Below are 23859 nucleotides of genomic sequence, written 5' to 3' on the forward strand. Positions count from 1 at the left end.
GCTTTACGAACTACGTGGTCAAAATAGATGTTAAATAATGTGGGAGCCAGAGGACATCCCTGTCGCACCCCAAGGTGTACAGGGAATGGCTCTGACTCCCGGCCACGTAGTTTTACCCGGGCCCGCTCACCATCATGAAGGTCATTAATGATCGTGAGCAGAGGGTCAGGGACTCCAAAAGCACGAAGAACAACTCAGAGCCCAGGCCTACTGATTGTATCATAGGCCTTGACCAGGTCAATAAAGCAGAGATGTAGGTCTTGCTGGAATTCCCTACACCTCTGCTGTAGCAGACGGACAAAAAATATGGCATCTGTGCAGGACCGCCCTTTCCTGAAACCGCATTGGGGCTCCGCAAGCCTCTTCTCAGCGTGCCTGGCGAGGAGATGTTGTATAATCCTTGCCAGGACCTTTTACCCGGCACACTGAGGAGTAAGATGCCCCTGTAGTTGTTACAGTCTGTGCGGTCCCCCTTCTTAAAGAGGGGGACCACCAGGGCATCCTTCCAATCCTGCGGAACCCGTCCAGTGGTCCAGACTGTTGTTATGATGTCATATAGGGCAGTCTGTGCACAAACGCCACCCTCCCTCAGCATTTCGCTTGGGAGATCATCTCTGCCCGGTGCCTTTCCTGTTCTCAGACTCCGGATTGCCTTCAGTACTTCCTCAACAGATGGCACCACAGCCAGCCACTCACAGGGGGTGACTTCTTCCAATATTTGAGGCACCGCAGCCTCAGCAGGCTCATCCTCACTTTGTGCCACGATGTTTTCTTGGCTGAGGGATTTCCCCTCCCCCAGGACCTCACAGAAATGCTCAGCAAATCTGAAAACCTGTTCCTGGGGGTCGGAGAATGGATCACCGTTTTTTCCTCTAATGATGGTAATAGGTGTGGCGCTGCAGATTACTTTTTTGATGGAGTTGAATAGAGATTTGTGATCACGGACCACTAAGGCAGACTCCATCTCCCCAGCAACCTGCGACAACCACCCATCCTTGCAGCGCCTCACGGCTCTCCGAACCTCCGAGTGAAGGCTGCGGTAGGCCTCCTCATTCTCTGAGTGGGAGGCTGTAGACGATGAGAGTGGGCCTGTCGCTTTTTCTCAGCCAGCCTGAACACCTCTTCTATCAGTCACGGTCTCTGAGGAGGTCTGGACCGTGTACCCAAAGCAGCCATTGCAGCTGCATGAGCCATAGTCCTAAACCTCGCCCATTTCCCTTCGACATCAGGTGGAGTGGAGGACGATGCCAACCCCAGCCGCAAGCGATGATGAAAATCTCGCTTGCAACTTTCATAAGCTAGCTGAGACCAGGCCACTATGGGTCCTGGGTGCCCATCCACCACCGGAGTGGAAGAATGGCAGGCGCATCTTACAGATGAAAAGTCGATGGCCAGTGGGCAGATTAGCTATACGGTAGGTCCTGGTGTCAAGGACATGGGCCCCCATCCGCTATTCCACCACTATGTAGTCCAGCAGATGTTCTTGGTTGGACCCGGGATGCATCCATGATGTTGTGTGGATGCGCCAATGCCGAAACAGCGTGTTGGTAATTACAAGCCCATGGGCTGCACAAAAATCTAGCAGCCTGCTACTGTTGTTATTGAGCTGATCTAGCCAATGCCTTCCAATCACTCCAGACCAGGTACCAGTATCATGACAATGATACTGAAGCCACCCAACAGAATGACTCTATCCCGAGGGGCCACTTTAGCTAGCACCTGTGACAGGAGTTCATAGAAGGCATCTGACTCATTGGTCTTGCCTGCATCCCTCCACGGATGTTCGTCTTCAGTGGGGGCATAAGTAACCACGACCACCACTCCTTGCCTCTGGTTGATGGGAAGGCGAGCCCAAAGTAGCCTGGGGCTTACAGCTTCCCACACCTCACCGCTACGCTCCCACTGCCCCTTCATTCTTTTGTTCAGAAGAAGAGCCACTCCCTGTTGTTTGGCAGTCTCATGCCCCGAGTAGAGGACTGTCCATCACTCATGGTGGCAGGAGCCAGAGCCGGTCCACCTAGGCCTCGGCAAAGTTAGGTAATTTACCCTTTTTACCGGGTTAAAGGGTAAAGGTAAAGGTGTCGACATGCCAAGGGGTTAGGTAAAGGGTAGGGTAAAGGTAGCACGGAAGAATTACCCGGTAGGGTAAAGGTAGCGCGAAGTATTACCCAGTAAATACCTTGTTGACCAGTTTTACACGTAGGCTTTCGCGACCAATATAAGTGAGGGCTTTACCATTCTGGCGAATTGCCCGATGATGCTGGATGTAATTACCAGCGAAACGTCGTATCCAAACTGTAAATGTTGTGGATTCACTCTTCAACACACCGGTGGGCTAAAGTAGTGAACTATTTGTCTTTTGTCAACGTGACACTTTTTTGCTGATTGGCCGTGTCGGGTGGTGGAGGGTTACGACACATTTATAAATAACGCGATCTAACCCAAACACCTTTATTATGAACCTTTTTTTACCGCTCGCTAAAAGCTTTGTGGCGCAGTCCGTGGCCTCCATTTAAAATTGGAATCATCGAGAGTCTTCTATGTGACTAAAGCGCTCTGCCTCGCATTTACCTGTTATAAACCTTGTTCATGTGTAGTACCCCAGTAATTACCCTGTAATCGGGTAATTTGTATGGGGGTAAGGGTAAAAGGTAATGTAAAGGTAGGCTCGTTGCTTTTGACCTTTTACCTTGCTAAAGGATAAAAGGAAGGGTAGAGTGATTGTATTGTGGTAAGGTGAAAAGTAGGGCAAAGGTAGGCTCGTTGTTTTTACCTTTTACCTTACCTTGCCGAGGCCTACGTCCACCGGACCTCCTGAATACCACAGGGACCCAGGCGGTACCGGTCCAGCTCCTGACAGAGGAGTGGAAGCCTCTCCTCAGCAGTGAACATTCGAACATTCCACGTGGCCACCCGCAGTGGCTTTTTGTTGTTTCTGGAGGAACCTCAAGCGCAAGGATTCAATATCCTGCCTCCGCCAAATGTGGTTTGGCCAGGAGACGTCATAGACTCCTGTCCACCCGGGGCCTCCGGCACAAGCTTAATAAGAGTTTTATTTCGTGGTATCGTGGTAATTAATTGAAGGTGGAGGGGTTACCAGCCCCTCGCACCTGTCCAGAGCCCCCATTTGCCCACTGTGGTGGTTACAAACGCCATGAGGGGAATGGCCACTCGGAATTGGACCTCCCCCCACGACACTGCTCACCACAGCGTTGCCGTCCGGCACCAACGAGGAGGTCGGGGGTTGTTTTTGCCGGACAGACACACACACACATCACACACACACTACACACACACACACACCACCACCCTACACACACATACACACATTACACACACACACCACTATCCTACACACACACCACTGTCCAACACACACCACTAACCTATACACACACCACTATCCTATATACACCACCATCCTACACACACCACCATCCTACACACACACACCACCATCCTACACACACACACCACCATCCTACACACACCACCACCCTACACACACCACCATCCTACACACACACACCACCATCCTACACACACCACCATCCTACACACACACACCACCATCCTACACACACCACCATCCTACACACACACACCACCATCCTACACACACACACCACCATCCTACACACAGCACCACTATACTACACACACCACCATCCTACACACACACACCACTATCCTACACACACACACACCACCATCCTACACACACCACCATCCTACACACACCACTATCCTACACACACCACCATCCTACACACAGCACAATCCTACACACAGCACCATCCTACACACACACACCACCATCCTACACACACACACCACCATCCTACACACAGCACCACCATCCTACACACAGCACCATCCTACACACAGCACCACCATCCTACACACACACACCACCATCCTACACACAGCACTATATTACACACACCACCATCCTACACACAGCACCATCCTACACACAGCACCACTATCCTACACACACACACACCACCACGCTACAGACACACACCACCAACCTACACACACACAACCCTACACACACACACCACCATCCTACACAGACACCACCATCCTACACACACCACCACCATCCTACACAGACACCACCATCCTACACAGACACCACCATCCTACACACACACAACCCTACACACACACCATCATTCTACACAGACACCACCATCCTACACACACCACCACCATCCTACACACACCACCATCCTACACACACACCACCATCCTACACACACAAACCACCCTACACACACACACCACCAATCCTACACACACACCACCAACCCGACACACACACACCACCAACCCTACACACATCCTAAATCTCCTACCACCACCACCACCACCATCCTACACACCACCCTCCTACACACACACACCACCACCACTCTACACACACCACACACACACACACCACCATCCTACACACACACACCACCACCCTACACACACACCACCAACCCTACACACACACACACACCACCAACCCTACACACACACCACCAACCCTATACACCCACACCACCATCCTACACACACCACCAACCCTACACACACACACCACCAACCCTACACACACACCACCAACCCTACACACATCCTAAATCTCGTTCCACCACCACCATCCTACACACACACACACACCACCACCACTCTATACACACCACCACCACTCTACACTCACCACCACACACACACATCACCCTACACACACACACCACCAACCCTACATACACACACACACCACCAACCCTACACACAATACCATCCTACACACACCACCACCCTACACAAACACACCACCATCCTACACACACACACACCAACCCTACATACATACCACAAACCCTACACACACACACCACCAACCCTACACACACACACCACCATCTTATACACACCACCAACCCTACACACACCACCAACCCTACACACACACACACACCACCACCCTACACACACACACACCACCATCCTACACACACACACCAACCCTACATACATACCACCAACCCTACATACATACCACCAACCCTACACACACACACACCACCAACCCTACACACACACACCACCATCCTATACACACCACCAAGCCTACACACACACACCACCAACCCTACACACACCACCACCCTACACACACACACACCACCACCCTACACACACCACCACCCTACACACACACACACCACCAACCCTACACACACACACACCACCAACCCTACACACATCCTAAATCTCCTACCACCACCATCCCCACCCCCACACCACGCCTCCACCCCCCCCAACCCCCCCACCCTCTCCCCCAGTGAAACAGCCTCAAAGAAACTCGCTCGCTCTCTCCATCATTCCTCGTGTCGTTCATTTGCGAGAATTAGTGAGGAGGGGAGAGGAGGAGATACACACAGAGCAGAGATAGACACACGCAGGAAGAGAGGAGGAGAGATACACACAGAGCAGAGAGACACACGCAGAGAGTGAGGAGGAGAGAGACACAGAGAGTGAGAGACACACAGCAAGAGAGGAGAGAGTGAGAGACACACACACAGGAAGAGAGGAGAGAGACACAGAGAGTGAGAGACACAGGAAGAGAGGAGGAGAGAGACACAGAGAGTGAGACACACAGGAAGAGAGGAGGAGAGAGACACAGAGAGTGAGACACACAGGAAGAGAGGAGGAGAGAGACAGAGAGTGAGAGACACACAGGGAGACACACACACAGGGAGACACACACACAGGGAGACACACACACAGGGAGACACACACACAGGGAGAGAGGAGGAGAGAGACACAGAGCGAGAGACACACAGGGAGACACACACACAGGAAGAGAGGAGGAGAGAGACACAGAGAGTGAGAGACACACGCAGAGAGTGAGAGACACACGCAGAGAGTGAGAGACACACGCAGAGAGTGAGAGACACACAGGAAGAGAGGAGAGAGACACAGGGAGAGAGGAGGAGAGAGACACAGGGAAAGAGACACACAGGGAGAGAGAGACACACACAGGGAGACACACACAGGGAGAGAGACAGAGGGAAAGAGACACAGGGAGAGAGAGACGCACAGGAAGAGAGGAGGAGAGAGACAGAGAGAGAGAGATCGCGAAGAAGGGAGAGAGAGAGAGAGAAGACAGCGATTGAAGATATTTACGAATCTCAGTGAGTCGCTCTCACATCAATAACTATCATCATCAGCAGCAGCAGTTGAAACACCATCATCATCAGCAGCAGTAAGAAAAACATCGTCATCAGCAGCAGTATAATGATCGGCAGCAGAAGCGGCAAATATCATCATCCGCAGAAACTGCAGCTTCATCATCAGAAGCAGCATCATCAGCAGCAGTAAACAATCATCATCATCAGCAGCAGTAATATCAGCGGCATCATCATCAGCGGAAGTAGGAGAAGAATCACCATCAGCATCCAACATTACCAGCAGCGCACACGCCATCAACTACAAACATCATCATCAGCAACATCATCATCATCAGCTGCTGCACTATCATCAGCAGTGAACATCATCATCAGCTGCTGCACTACTGTCAACAGGAAACATCATCATCAGCAGTAAACATCAGCAGCAGCACTATTATAAACATTCTACATCAGCAGCATCATCGTCACTGTCATCAGCAGTAACCATCATCATCAGCAGTACCACCATCATCATTATCATCAGTACCACCAAAATCATCAGTACCACCACCATCATTATCATCAGTACCACCATCATCATCAGTACCATCATCATCAGTCCCACCACCATCATTATCATCAGTACCACCATCATCATCATCAGTACCACCATCATCATCATCAGTACCACCATCATCATCATCAGTACCACCATCATCATCATCAGTACCACCATCATCATCATCAGTACCACCACCACCATCATCATCAGTACCACCATCATCATCATCAGTACCATCATCATCAGTACCACCACCACCATCATCATCAGTACCACCATCATCATCAGTCCCACCATCATCATCAGCAGCACCACCACCATCATCAGTACCACCACCACCATCATCAGTACCACCACCATCATCATAGTACCACCACCATCATCATAGTACCACCACCATCATCAGTACCACCACCATCATCATCATCAGTACCACCACCATCATCAGTACCACCATCATCATCATCATCAGTACCACCACCATCATCATCATCAGTACCACCATCATCATCATCAGTACCACCATCATCATCAGTACCACCACCACCATCATCATCAGTACCACCACCACCATCATCATCAGTACCACCAACATCATCATCAGTCCAGTACCACCACCATCATCAGTACCATCATCATCAGTACCACCACCACCATCATCATCAGTACCACCACCACCATCATCATCAGTACCACCACCACCATCATCATCAGTACCACCACCATCATCATCAGTACCACCACCATCATCATCAGTACCATCATCATCAGTACCACCACCACCATCATCATCAGTACCACCATCATCATCAGTCCCACCATCATCATCAGCAGCACCACCACCATCATCAGTACCACCACCACCATCATCAGTACCACCACCATCATCATAGTACCACCACCATCATCATAGTACCACCACCATCATCAGTACCACCACCATCATCATCATCAGTACCACCACCATCATCATCATCAGTACCACCATCATCATCAGTACCACCACCATCATCATCATCAGTACCACCATCATCATCATCATCAGTACCACCATCATCATCAGTACCACCACCACCATCATCATCAGTACCACCACCACCATCATCATCAGTACCACCAACATCATCATCAGTCCAGTACCACCACCATCATCAGTCTACCACCATCATCATCAGTCCAGTACCACCACCATCACCATCAGTACCACCACCACCATCATCATCAGTACCACCACCACCATCATCATCAGTACCACCACCACCATCATCATCAGTCTACCACCACCACCATCATCATCAGTCTACCACCACCATCATCATCAGTCCCACCATCATCATCATCAGTACCACCACCACCACCATCATCATCAGTACCACCATCATCATCAGTACCACCACCATCATCATCAGTCTACCACCACCATCATCATCAGTCTACCACCACCATCATCATCAGTCCCACCATCATCATCATCAGTACCACCACCATCATCATCAGTACCACCATCATCATCATCAGTACCACCACCATCATCATCAGTACCACCACCATCATCATCAGTACCACCACCATCATCATCAGTCCCACCACCATCATCATCAGTACCATCATCATCAGTACCACCACCACCATCATCATCAGCGGCACCATCCGCCGTTCGACTCGATTCGTCGCTAATCGATGTCCCACGCGCGACGTCGATTCGCGACTCTCCGCTCAAGGAGGCGCCGCTCACGGACGGTGATCTAACCGGGTGCAGCAGCAGGAGGAGTGGTGGTGGTGGTGGTGCTGATGGTGGTGGTGCTGATGGTGGTGGTGCTGATGGTGGTGGCGGCGCTGATGATGGTTTGTTGATGTGGGCTAGAGACGGAGCAGCAGCAGGAGGAGGAGGGAGCAATGATCGACGACTCTTCACGCTGTTAGGTAGGTGCAGACGTAGATACATACAGATACATACACACAGATACATACACACAGATACATACACACAGATACACACAGACACATACACACATATACATACACACAGATACATACATACACACAGATACACACAGATACACACAGGTACACACAGATACACACATATACATACACACAGATACATACACACAGATACACACAGATACATACACACAGATACACACACAGATACACACAGACATATACACACAGATACACACAGATACATACACACAGATACACACACAGATACATACACACAGATACACACAGACACATACACACAGATACATACACACAGATACACACAGATACACACAGATACACACAGGTACACACAGATACATACACACAGATACACACACAGATACACACACAGATACACACAGACACATACACACAGATACACACACACACAGATACACACAGACACATACACACAGATACACACAGATACATACACACAGATACATACACACAGATACATACACACAGATACATACACACAGATACATACACACAGATACACACAGACACATACACACAGATACACACACAGATACACACAGACATATACACACAGATACACACAGACATATACACGCAGATACATACACACAGATACACACAGATACACATAGATACATACACACAGATACATACACACAGATACATACACACAGATACATACACACAGATACACACAGACACATACAGATACATACACACAGATACACACAGATACACACAGATACACACAGATACATACACACAGACACATACACACAGATACATACACACAGATACACACAGACACATACACACAGATACATACAGATACATACACACAGATACACACAGACACATACACACATATACATACACACAGATACACACAGATACATACAGATGCATACACACAGATACATACACACACAGATAAATACACACAGATACATACACACAGATACACACACACAGATACACACAGATACATACATATACATGCACACAGATGCATACACACAGATACACACAGATACATACACACATATACATACACACAGATACATACACACAGATACACACAGACACATACACACAGATACATACACACAGATACAAACAGATACATACACACAGATACACACAGACACATACACACAGATACATACACACAGATACACACAGGTACATACACACAGATACATACACACAGATACACACAGATACATACACAGATACACACAGATACATACAGATACACACAGATACACATAGATACATACACACATATACATACACACAGATACATACACACAGATACATACACACAGATACATACACACAGATACACATAGATACACACACAGATACACACACACAGATACACAGATACATACACACAGATACACACAGACACATACACACAGATACATACAGATACATACACACAGATACACACCGATACATACACCCAGATACATACACACAGATACATATTACAGATACATACATACAGATACACACACAGATACATACACACAGATACATACATACAGATACATACACAAGATACACATAGATACATACACACAGATACACACAGACACATACACACAGACACATACACACAGATACATACACACAGATACACACAGACATACACACAGATACATACACACAGATACACACGGACATATACACACAGATACATACACAGATACACACACAGATACACATAGATACATACACACAGATACATACACACAGATACATACACACAGATACACACAGACACATACAGATACATACACACAGATACACACAGATACATGCACACAGATGCAGATACATACACACAGATACATACACACAGATACATACATACAGATACATACACACAGATACACATGGATACATACACACAGATACATATAGATACATACACACACACAGATACATATAGATACACACAGATACATACACACAGATTCACACAGATACTTACACACAGATACACACAGATACATACACACAGATACACACAGATACATACACACAGATACACACACGCATATAGATACACACTCCCTGATACATTCAGATACATGCAGATACATACACGCATGCTAATTATTGCAGATACATACACGCAGATACATACAGACACTCGCAGATACATACAGACACGCGCAGATACATACAGACACGCACATATACATACAGACACGCGCAGATACATACAGACACGCGCAGATACATACAGACACGCGCAGATACATACAGATACATACAGACATGCGCAGATACATACAGACACGCGCAGATACATACACATACACTCAGATACATAAGACACTCGCAGATACATACAGACACTCGCAGATACATACAGACACGTACAGATACATACAGACACTCGCAGATACATACAGACGCTCGCAGATACATACAGACACGCACAGATACATACAGACACGCGCAGGTACATACAGATACATACAGATACATACAGACATGCGGATACATACAGACACTCGCAGATACATACAGACGCGCAGGTACATACAGATACATACAGATACATACAGACACGCGGATACATACAGACACTCGCAGATACATACAGACACGCACAGATACATACAGACACGCGCAGGTACATACAGATACATACAGAGATACACACAGACATGCGGATACATACAGACACTCGCAGATACATACAGACACGCGCAGATACATACAGATACTCGCAGATACATACAGACACGCGCGGATACGTACAGACACTCGCAGATACAGACACTCACAGATACATACAGACACACGCAGATACAGACACTCGCAGACACATACAGATACACGCAGACACATACAGACACTCGCAGGTACATACAGACACGCGCAGATACATACAGACACGCGCAGATACATACAGACACTCGCAGATACATACAGACACTCACAGATACATACAGATACATACAGACACGCACAGATACATACAGACACGCATAGACACGCGCAGATACACGCGCAGATACATACAGACACGCACAGATACATATAGACACGCAGACACGCACGGATACATACACACACTCGCAGATACATACAGACACGCACAGATACATACAGACACGCACAGATACATACAGACACGCACAGATACATACAGACACATATAGACACACACAGACACGCATAGATACATACACAAACGCGCAGATACAACCAACCAGAACCAGAGGCATGGAGACACATTCACGCAGATGCCTCCATACACAGATGCATACACACAGATACATCCAGATATGAATACAGATACCTACATACAGAGACAAAGTTTCACCGTATAGCCTGAGCAGACTGTTGGGGCAAGTGCTGTTAGCGAGTAGCACCTATGAAGGCTACCGGCACTGTGGCACACGAGGGAGTGCGTGGCCAGCACCACTCCCGGCCGCCTTTGTCTCCCTAGTGACGATGTTGACTACACACCGCACCAGGTACTCATTTGAGGCATACACACATGGAACAGACACACATCATACAGGTCTGCATATACGTACCGAGATATATACATATAGATAGATACACGGACGTATACACACACAGATACATATATGGTTTACACATCTGTAAATGCATACGTGAATGAACGTACACATCGAAACATACATGCACATATACACATACATTCACGCGTGTACATACGCACACACGTGTACACCTACACATACACACACGTGTAGACCTGTACATACACACACGTGTACACATGTACATACACACACGTGCACACATGTACATACACACGTGTACACATTTACACATTTACATACACACACGTGTACACCTACACATACACACACGTGTACACCTACACATAAACAACACACGTGTACGCCTACACATAAACAACACACGTGTACACATGCCCATACACACACACGTGTACACATGTACATACACACAAATGAACAACTACATATACATACAACACACATGTACACATACGTGTATGTACGCAGGTACACATACATGGACACACAGCTACCTACATACACACATACATACACAGACACACACACAGACACACCACCCACAACAACAACACCAACAACCGCCATTCGCCATTAAGTGGCGGTGACGTCACCACGACGCTTGTGCCAGGCCATGTGCACCTTGAGGCCACGTGAAGTGTCGAACGCCCGCTGGCAGGAGGTCACGGGGCAGACCCAGGTGCCACGGGTCGACTGACTGAGATGGTTGGCTGATGTACCACCTGTGCCCCCTACTGTGCCAACCTGCTGTGCTTTAGCCACTCGGCGCTCCGCTCGTTGTTGTGAGCGTCGCTCCTCCGCCCTCCGTTGTTGTTGGAGGGCGACTACCTCCAACTGCCCAGTAGCGTCCTTCACGAGCCTCCTCCACAGAGGCCGATCTTGACACCGCTGGTACCAGTCATCGGCAAGTCCACTCAGCTGCACGTCCTCCTGTACCACATCACTCCATCTCTTCTCTAGCCCGTGCCGCGCCCGTTTAGCCCCCTCGATCCGGCCGAACAAAAGCTGTTTCGGCATGCGGTGGCTGGGCATGCGGGCTACATGACCCAGCCAACGCAGCCTTGCCTGCCGGAGGAGCTCACCGATGGGACCTTGCCCAGATATTTCAAGTAATAGTGAGCTCCTCACACAATCCAGCCTGGTTAAACCCAGGATGGATCGTAGGCAGGCTAGCCTAAATGTTTCTAACCGGCGAAGATGTTCCATTAGGGGGGTCCACGTTTCGCAAGCGTAGAGAAGGGAGGGAATGACCGTGGCCGAGAAGACCTGAAGCTTAGTGCGGAGTGACAGACCAGGTAGCTTCCACACAGCGTTACGCAACCCAGGAAAAGATATTGCCGCTCGACTGATTCGGAGTGAGACCTCTGCTGTTAAACTGGAGCCGGTCATAAGCACACTGCCCAGGTATGGGAAACTCTCCACTCTATCCGCAACTGCCCCATCACCGATTGGGAGTTGTGGGGGTGGAGTGTCCGATGGTACAAAATACCCAGGCAGGTGCTTAGTTTTGGTGGGGCTGATGGTAAGGCCCCATCTCTTAGCGGCACGCTCCAGTCTCAGCAGCAACGTCTCCAACTCCTCCTCTGAATGAGCAGCTATTACCAAATCATCGCCATACGTAACGTGGTTGAGCAATAGGGAGCCATCCCTTGACCGCACCCGGGCATCGATCAGCCTTCCATTATATCTGTACCAAATGGAGATTCCCGCGGTACAGCTATTGAAGGCTTTACGAACTACGTGGTCAAAATAGATGTTAAATAATGTGGGAGCCAGAGGACATCCCTGTCGCACCCCAAGGTGTACAGGGAATGGCTCTGACTCCCGGCCACGTAGTTTTACGCGGGCCCGCTCACCATCATGAAGGTCCTTAATGATTGTGAGCAGAGGGTCAGGGACTCCAAAAGCACGACGAACAAACCAGAGCCCAGGCCTACTGATGGTATAATAGGCCTTGACAAGGTCAATAAAGCAGAGATGTAGGTCTTGCTGGAATTTCCTACACCTCTGCTGTAGCAGACGGACAGAAAATATGGCATATGTGCAGGACCGCCCTTTCCTGAAACTGCATTGGGGCTCCGCAAGCCTCTCCTCAGCGTGCCTGGCAAGGCGATGTTGAATAATCCTTGCCAGGACCTTTCCTGGCACACTGAGGAGTGAGATGCCGCTGTCGTTGTTACAGTCTGTGCAGTCCCCCTTCTTAAAGAGGGGGATCACCACGGCATCCTTCCAATCCTGCGGAACCCGTCCAGTGGTCCAGACTGTTGTTATGATGTCACATAGGGCAGTCTGTGCACAAACGCCACCCTCCCTCAGCATTTGCTTGGGATAACATCTCTGCCCGGTGCCTTTCCTGGTCTCAGACTCCGGATCGCCTTCAATACGTCCTCAACAGATGGCACCTCAGCCAGCCACTCACAGTGGGTGACTTCCTCCAATATTTGAGGCACCGCACCCTCAGCAGGGTCATCCCCACTTTGTGCCACGATGTTTTCCTGCCTAAGGGATTTCCCCTCCCCCAGGACCTCACAGAAATGCTCAGCAAATCTGCAAACCTGTTCCTGGGGGGTCGGAGATTGGATCACCGTTTTTTCACCTAATGATGGTAATAGGTGTAGCGCTGCAGGTTACACACACACACACAGACACACACACAGACACACCATACACACATACACAGACACACCACACACAGACACACCACACACAGACACACCACACACAGACACACACAGACACACACACATACACACACATAGGCACACACACACCACACACAGACACACCACACACAGACACACCACCCACAGACACACCACCCACAGACACACCACACACACACCACACACAGACACACAGACACACAAACAGACACACCACACACACAGACACACCACACACAGACACACAGACACACACACACCACACACAGACACACACACAGACACACCACACACAGACACACACACACAGACACACACAGACACACACACACACACACAGACACACCACACACACAGACACACCACACACAGACACACACACACACAGACACACACACAGACACACACACACAGACACACCACACACACACACAGGCACACCACGCAGACAGACCACACACAGACACACACACACACACACCACACACAGACACACCACAAAGACACACCACACACAGACACACATCAATTACTTATTAATGAATTCATTGACTGGGGAAGCGGAAATTAAGAATGAATGAATGGAATGGAAGGGAACGAGCCTGCCAATGACATAGGCAGTGAGAATGTGTGTATCTAATGAGTGTGTATCTAGTGAGTGTGTGTATCTGGTGAGTGTGTGTATCTAGTGAGTGTGTGTATCTAGTGAGTGTGTATCTAGTGAGTGTGTGTATCTACTGAGTGTGTACCTAGTGAGTGTGTGTGTATCTAGTGAGTGTGTGTGTATCTAGTGAGTGTGTGTGTATCTAGTGAGTGTGTGTACGGCAAAACAACCCCCTACCTCCTCGCGGTGCCAGACGGGCAATTCTGTCGTGGACAGTGCTGTGGGGGGAGGGCCAATTCCGATTGGCCCCTCTCCTCATGGCATCTGTGACCACCACAGTGGCTAAATGGGGGCTCTGGACGGGTGTGAGGGGCTGGTAACCCCTCCACCTTCAAAGATTTACCACGAAACCACGAATTAAAAATGTAACTAATAAGCTTGTGCCGGAGGCCCTGGGGCGACAGGCCTCTATGACGTCTCCTGGCCAAACCCCATTTGGCGGAGCCAGGAGATTGAATCTCTACCCTCAGGGCTCCTCCAGAAACAACGAAAAGCCACTTCGTGTGGCCACGTGGAATGTTCGAGCGCTCACTGCGGAGGAGAGGCTGCCACTCCTCTGTCAGGAGCTGGACCGGTACCGCCTGGATCTCTGTGGCATTCAGGAGGTCCGGTGGACCAGTTCTGGCTCCTGCCACCATGAGGGGTGGACAGTCCTCGACTCAGGGCAGCAGACTGCCAACCAACAGGGTGTGGCGCTTCTTTTGAACAAAAGAATGAAGGGGGCGTATGAGTGTGGCGGTGAGGTGTGGGAAGCTGTAAGCCCCAGGCCACTTTGGGCTCGCCTTCCCATCAACCGTAGGCGAGGAGTGGTGGTCGTGGTTACTTATGCCCCCACCGAAGACGAACATCCGTGGAGGGATGCAGGTAAAGCCGATGAGTCAGATGCCTTCTATGACCTCCTGTTACAGGTGCTGGCTTAAGTGGCCCCTCGGGATAGAGTCATCTTGTTGGGTGACTTCAATGCCCAAGTTGGTCATGATGCTGGCACCTGGTCTGGAGTGATTGGAGGGCATGGGCCAGATCAGCTCAATAACAACGGTAGAAGGCTGCTAGATTTTTGTGCAGCCCATGGGCTTGTAATTACCAACACGCTTGTAATTACCAACACGCTGTTCCGGCATCGGATGCATGCCGGGTCCAAGCAAGAACATCTGCTGGACTACATAGTGATGGACCAGTGGATGCGAGACCATGTCCTTGACACCAGGACCTACCGTGGAGCTGATCTGCCCTCTGACCATCGACTAGTCATCTGTAAGATGCGCCTGCAATTCTTCCACTCCGGTGGTGGGTGTACACCCAGGACCCCATTCCAACCTAAAGTGGCCTGGTCTCAGTTATCTGATGAAAGTTGCAAGCGAGAATTTCATCATTACTTGCGGCTGGGGTTGGCATCGTCCCCCACTGCTCCTAATGTCGAGGGTAGATGGGCGAGGTTTAGGACTGAGACTCATGCAGCTTCAATGGCTGCTTTGGGTATGCGGTCCAGACCTCCACAGAGACCCTGGCTGACAGAGGAGGCGTTCAGGATGTTTGAGAAAAAGCGACAGGCCCACTTTTATCGACTACAGAATCCCACGTCAGAGAATGAGGAGGCTTACCGCAGCCTTCGCTCGGAGGTTCGGAGAGCCGTGAGGCGCTGCAAGTATGGGTGGTGGTCGCGGGTTGCTGAGGAGATGGAGTCTGCCTTAGTGGCCGGCGATCACAAATCTCTATTTAACTCCATCAAAAAAGTAACCTGCAGCGCCACACCTATTACCATCATTAGGGGAAAAAACGGTGATCCATTCTCCGACCCCCAGGAACAGGTTTGCAGATTTGCTGAGCATTTCTGTGAGGTCCTGGGGGAGGGGAAATCCCTCAGCCAGGAAAACATCGTGGCACAAAGTGGGTTGACCCTGCTGAGGCTGCGGTGCCTCAAATATTGGAAGAAGTCACCCCCTGTGAGTGGCTGGCTGAGGTGCCATCTGTTGAGAAAGTACTGGAGGCAATCTGGAGTCTGAGAACAGGAAAGGCACCGGGCAGAGATGATCTCCCAAGCGAAATGCTGAGGAAGGGTGGTGTTTGTGCACAGACTGCCCTATATGACATCATAACAAGTCTGGACCACTGGACGGGTTCCGCAGGATTGGAAGGATGCCCTGGTGCTCCCCCTCTTTAAGAAGGGGGACCGCACAGACTGTAACAACTACAAGGGCATCTCACTCCTCAGTGTGCCGGGAAAGGTCCTGGCAAGGATTATTCAACATCGCCTCACCAGGCACGCTGAGGAGAGGCTTGTGGAGCCCCAATGCAGTTTCAGGAAAGGGCGGTCCTGCACAGATGCCATATTTTCTGTCAGTCTGCTACAGCAGAGGTGTAGGGAATTCCAGCAAGACCTACATCTCTGCTTTATTGACCTGGTCAAGGCCTATGTACAATCAGTAGGCCTGGGCTCTGAGTTGTTCTTCGTGCTTTTGGAGTCCCTGACCCTCAGCTCACGATCATTAAGGACCTTCATGATGGTGAGTGGGCCCGGGTAAAACTACGTGGCTGGGAGTCAGAGCCATTCCCTGTACACCTTGGGGTGCGACAGGGATGTCCTCTGGCTCCCACATTATTTAACATCTATTTTGACCACGTAGTTCGTAAAGCCTTCAAAAGCTGTACCGGGGGAATCTCCATCTGGTACAGATATAATGGGAGGCTGATTGATGCCCGGGTGCGGTGAAGGGATGGCTCCCTATTGCTCAACCACGTTATGTATGCCAATTATTTGGTAATAGCTGCTCATTAAGAGGAGGAGTTGGAGACGCTGCTGCTGAGACTGGAGCGTGCCACTAAGAGATGGGCCCTTACCATCAGCCCCACCAAAACTATGCACCTGCCTGGGTATTTTGTACCATTGGACACTCCACCCCCACAACTCCCAATCGGTGATGGGGCAGTTGTGGAGAAAGTGGAGTTTCCCATACCTGGGCAGTGTGCTTATGACCGGCTCCAGTTTAACAGCAGAGGTCTCACTCCGAATCAGTCGAGCAGCAATATCTTTTCATCGGTTGCGTAACGCTGTGTGGAAGCTACCTGGTCTGTCGCTCCGCACTAAGCTTCAGGTCTTCTCGGCCACGGTCATTTCCTCCCTTCTCTACGCTTGCGAAACGTGGAGCCCTCTAATGGAACATCTTCGCCGGTTAGAAACATGTAGGCTAGCCTGCCTACGATCCATCCTGGGTTTAACCAGGTTGGATTGTGTGAGGAGCTCAAAAATCTTAGAAAGATCTGGGCAAGGTGCCATTGGTGAGCTCCTCCGGCAGGCAAGGCTGCGTTGGCTGGGTTATGTAGCGCGCATGCCCAGCCACCGCATGCCGAAACAGCTTTTGTTCGGCCGGATCGAGGGGGCTAAACGGGCGCGGCACGGGCTAGAGAAGAGATGGAGTGATGTGGTACAGGACGTGGAGCTGAGTGGACTTGCCCATGACTGGTACCAGCGGTGTCAAGATCGGCCTCTGTGGAGGAGGCTCGTGAAGGACGCTACTGGGCAGTTGGAGGCAGTCGCCCTCCAACAACAACGGAGGGCAGAGGAGCGACGCTCACAACAACGAGCGGAGCGCCGGGTGGCTAAAGCACAGCAGGTTGGCACAGTAGGGGGGCATAGGTGGTGCATCAGCCAGTCATCTCAGTCATCTCAGTCAGTCGACCCGTGGCACTTGGGTCTGCCCCGTAACCTCGTGCCAGCGGGCGATCGACAATTCACGTGGCTTCAAGGTGCACATGGCCTGGCACAAGCGTTGTGGTGACGTCACCGCCACTTAGTGGCGAATGGCGGTTGTTGTGTGTATCTAGTGAGTGTGTATCTAGTGTGTGTGTATCTAGTGAGTGTGTATCTAGTGAGTGTGTATCTAGTGAGTGTGTATCTAGTGAGTGTGTGTGTATCTAGTGAGTGTGTGTGTATCTAGTGAGTGTGTGTATCTAGTGTGTGTGTGTATCTAGTGTGTGTGTATCTAGTGAGTGTGTGTGTATCTAGTGAGTGTGTGTATCTAGTGTGTGTGTGTGTATCTAGTGTGTGTGTGTATCTAGTGTGTGTGTGTATCTAGTGTGTGTGTATCTAGTGAGTGTGTGTGTGTTTCTAGTGAGTGTGTGTGTATCTAGTGTGTGTATCTAGTGTGTGTGTATCTAGTGAGTGTGTGTGTATCTAGTGAGTGTGTGTGTTTCTAGTGTGTGTATCTAGTGTGTGTGTGTGTATCTAGTGTGTGTGTATCTAGTGTGTGTGTGTATCTAGTGTGTGTGTGTATCTAGTGTGAGTGTGTGTATTTCTAGTGTGTGTGTGTGTGTATCTAGTGTGTGTGTGTGTGTATCTAGTGAGTGTGTGTGTATCTAGTGAGTGTGTGTGTATCTAGTGTGTGTGTATCTAGTGTGTGTGTGTGTATCTAGTGAGTGTGTATCTAGTGTGTGTGTGTGTATCTAGTGAGTGTGTATCTAGTGTGTGTGTGTGTGTATCTAGTGAGTGTGTGTGTTTCTAGTGAGTGTGTGTGTTTCTAGTGAGTGTGTGTGTATCTAGTGTGTGTGTTTCTAGTGAGTGTGTGTGTATCTAGAGTGTGTGTGTGTATCTAGTGTGTGTGTGTGTGTCTAGTGAGTGTGGTGTTTCTAGTGAGTGTGTGTGTATCTAGTGTGTCTAGTGTGTGTGTGTTTTTCTAGTGAGTGTGTGTTTTTCTAGTGAGTGTGTGTTTTTCTAGTGAGTGTGTGTGTATCTAGTGAGTGTGTGTGCATCTAGTGAGTGTGTCTAGTGAGTGTGTGTGTATCTAGTGAGTGTGTGTGTATCTAGTGTGTGTGTATCTAGTGAGTGTGTGTGTATCTAGTGTGTGTATCTAGTGTGTGTGTCTAGTGTGTGTGTGTATCTAGTGAGTGTGTGTGTATCTAGTGAGTGTGTGTGTATCTAGTGAGTGTGTGTGTATCTAGTGAGTGTGTGTGTATCTAGTGTGTGTGTATCTAGTGAGTGTGTATCTAGTGAGTGTGTGTGTATCTATTGTGTGTGTCTAGTGAGTGTGTGTGTTTCTAGTGAGTGTGTGTATCTAGTGAGTGTGTGTGTTTCTAGTGAGTGTGTGTATCTAGTGAGTGTGTGTGTATCTAGTGAGTGTGTATCTAGTGTGTGTGTGTGTGTGTATCTAGTGTGTGTGTTTTTCTAGTGAGTGTGTGTGTTTCTAGTGAGTGTGTATCTAGTGTGTGTGTGTGTATCTAGTGTGTGTGTGTGTGTTTTTCTAGTGAGTGTGTGTGTTTCTAGTGAGTGTATGACGTCGACTCAAATGAGTGGGGAGCAGTGGTGCAGCGGTTAGCGCTACGCCACACTGCGATCCGGGCTACCCGAGTTCGATTCCCGCTCACAGCAACACCAGTGACGATTATCTGAACCGGTCCTGAGCCTCCCCTAGGTCGGCTCAGCCTCAAATGAGTACCTGGTGCGCTGCGTAAAAATATCGCCACTTGGGAGACAAAGGTGGCCGGGCCTAGGGCTGACCACCCACCCCCTCGTGTATCGTGCTGCCGGCCTTCATAGGTGCTCGCTACAGCACTACTGCCCCAACAGTTTGTTGAGGCTATACGGGGGATCTTTGTCTTTGTGTACATGTGGAAGCAACGGAGGGCAGAGGAGCGACGCTCACAACAACGAGCGGAGCGCAGGTCGGATAAATTGCAACGAGGTTGAACCGTGGGGAGCACACGTGGTGCATCTGACAGCCGTCTCAGTCAAACCATGGCACCAGGGTCTGTCCCGTGACTTCCTGCACCTAGCCTGGCTCAGCAGTCAACCCATGGCACGGTGGCTATGGTGGTGGTGGTGATGATGCCAACTGCCACAGTAAGGGGCACAGGTGGTGTATCGGCCACTGATCTCAGTCAATCGACCCATGGCACACCACCTGGGTCTGTTCCCTGACCTCCTCCTGCACCTAGCCTGGCACAGCAGGAAACCCATGACACCACCTGGGTCTGTCCCGTGACACTTCTGCCCGTGGCCGTTCGACACTTCACGTGGCCTTAACGTGCACCTAGCCTGGCACACGCGCCGTGGTAATGTCGCCGCTACGTGTGTACGTTTGTGTTTGTACGTATGTATGCTGGACATGTATTCAGTTATATATGTGAGAAATGGTGGAGGCTTAGGGAGCCTGTCATTCAACAGTGGATTGATCATGGCTGATGCTGAATGTGGTATAACCTGTCCCGACTTGTCTCCAACACTGTTCAAAGGCTTTATGGGGAATCTTTGTCTTAGTGGTCTTTTTTCGCGTGGGCTTGGGCAGTTGATGATGATGTCATGTAGGGCAGAATGCACACTCCCTCGCTCAACCACCCACCCACCCACTCATCTACCCACTCAGCCTCTCACTCAACCACTCACCCACTCGCCCACTCACTCAGCCACTCACCGACCCATTCACGCATCCACTCACCCACTCATTCAGCCACTCACCCACTCACTCAGCCACTCACCCACCCACTCACCCATCCACTCATCAACCCACTCATCCACCCACTCACTCACCCACTCGTCCATCCACTCGCACAATCGCCACCCTACCTCAGAGGTTCGCTCAGCCACTCACTCACCCACCCACTCACCCACTCACTTATTCACTCACCCACTCACTTATTCACTCACCGACTCACTGACCTAATCACTCACCTAATCACCCACCCACCCACTCACCAAATCGCCACCCTTCTTCAGAAGTTAGCTCACCTGCCCACTCACTCGCCCACTCACTCGCCCACCCACCCACTCGCCCACCCACTCGCCCACCCACTCGCCCACCCACTCGCCCACCCACTCGCCCACCCACTCGCCCACCCACTCACACAATCGCCACCCTCGCTCCCCAGTTCACTCGAGAGGTCAAATCTTCCCGGTGCTTTGCCTGGTCTAAGGCTCCGGATCATTCGCCGCACTTTCCTCGGCAAGTGGTGACATCAGCCGGCCAGCTACTCACTCGCAGGGGGTTGGCTACTTCCTCCAACATTTGAGGAACCGGCTGCCCTCGCCGGGTCAAACCACATCTTAGCCCCTTGGCAACATCATGCGGCAAGATGGAGTCATCTTGGCGGGGGGGGGGGGGGTTGGGGAGTCAGAGATTGGATTGGCTTTCTTCCCTTAAGGATGGTAACAGTTGTGGCACTGAAAGTAGTTTTTTTGTTAGTGTGTGTGTGTGCGATGGATTTAAAGGGCGATTTGTGAGCGCGGGGTCAACGGAGGCAGTTTCCACCTCGTCGGCAAAAACCCCGCAACCAACCACTCGCCCAGCGGCAGCCGCGGCCTTTCCCCGACCCCTCCCGAGCGAAAGGAGCTGCGGGGGAAAACAATTCCTCCCCTCGTTCTCGGACGCGGGACGCCGTGGACGGCGGGAGCCCGGGAGCCTGCCGCTCTCTCTCGGCCATCCGGAACGCCTCGCTTCGTCAGCCAGGGAGGGTCGGTCTCTGGGGAGGCCGTCTGGGCCCGGCTTAACCCAAACGCAGCCGTAGCAGCTGCATTAAGCCACGGTCCTGAACCTCGTCCATTTCTCCTCGGCTTCAGGAGGAGGAGGCGGGGGCAGGCAGGGAGACGATGCCAACGCCGAGCTTGAAGCGGATGGCGACATTCTCGCAGCATGCCATCGGCTAGCGCGGGACGAGGCTGTTCTGGAGTTTTGAGTGGGGTCCCAAGGTGGATTCCCACCACCGCAGTGGAAGAATATGCCAGTGGCATCTCACAGATCACAGATCACGGGGGCCGATGGTCGGTGGGCACTTGAGCTCCGCGGAAGGTTCTTGGCGTCGAAGACATGGGCCAGCATCCGTCCTTCCGTCGCGACGTAGTCCAGCTGATGTTTGTTAACTTGGACCCCGGCAGACATCCGTGATGTTTTGTGAATGATGCGCCGATGCCGGAACGGCGTGGTTGGTGGATCCACGCCTAAGGGGGATGCACAGCAGTCTAGCGGCCTCCTCCTGCTACCGTTATCATTGAGCTGATCTGGTCCATGCCTTCCAATCACCGCAGACCTGGTGTCTGCATCGTAGCCCACCCGGGCATTAAAGTCACCCAACAGGATGACTCTATCCCAAGGGGGCCATGTTAGCCAGCGCCCGGGACAGGAGATCACAGAATGCAGCTGACCCCCCATCAGCCTCTTCCCGCTTCTCCCCCACTGATACTCATCTTCGGTGGGGGTGTAAGCCACCGCCACCACAATTCCTCATGTCCTGTTGATAAGGAGGCAAGCCCACAGCAGCCTGGGACTCCCACACCTCGCCT

General features: G+C 50.5%; 1 protein-coding gene across 1 annotated transcript in view; it reads left to right on the forward strand.

Annotated features, from left to right (window-relative positions):
- Window positions 1–5324: 5324 nt before the first annotated feature.
- Window positions 5325–23859, forward strand: part of LOC116956337 (ephrin-B2-like) — a 159312-nt gene continuing 140777 nt past the window's right edge. The window contains exons 1-2 of the mRNA XM_076054120.1: window positions 5325–6197; window positions 8600–8658. The gene's annotated coding sequence lies outside the window, so the exon portion shown is untranslated. The remainder of the gene's footprint in view (window positions 6198–8599; window positions 8659–23859) is intronic.

This window comes from Petromyzon marinus, chromosome 64 (assembly GCF_048934315.1).
Source record: "Petromyzon marinus isolate PM22_M1 ecotype Great Lakes invasive population chromosome 64, UKy_Petmar_22M1.pri1.0, whole genome shotgun sequence".
In the NCBI taxonomy this organism is placed as follows: Eukaryota; Metazoa; Chordata; class Hyperoartia; order Petromyzontiformes; family Petromyzontidae; genus Petromyzon; species Petromyzon marinus.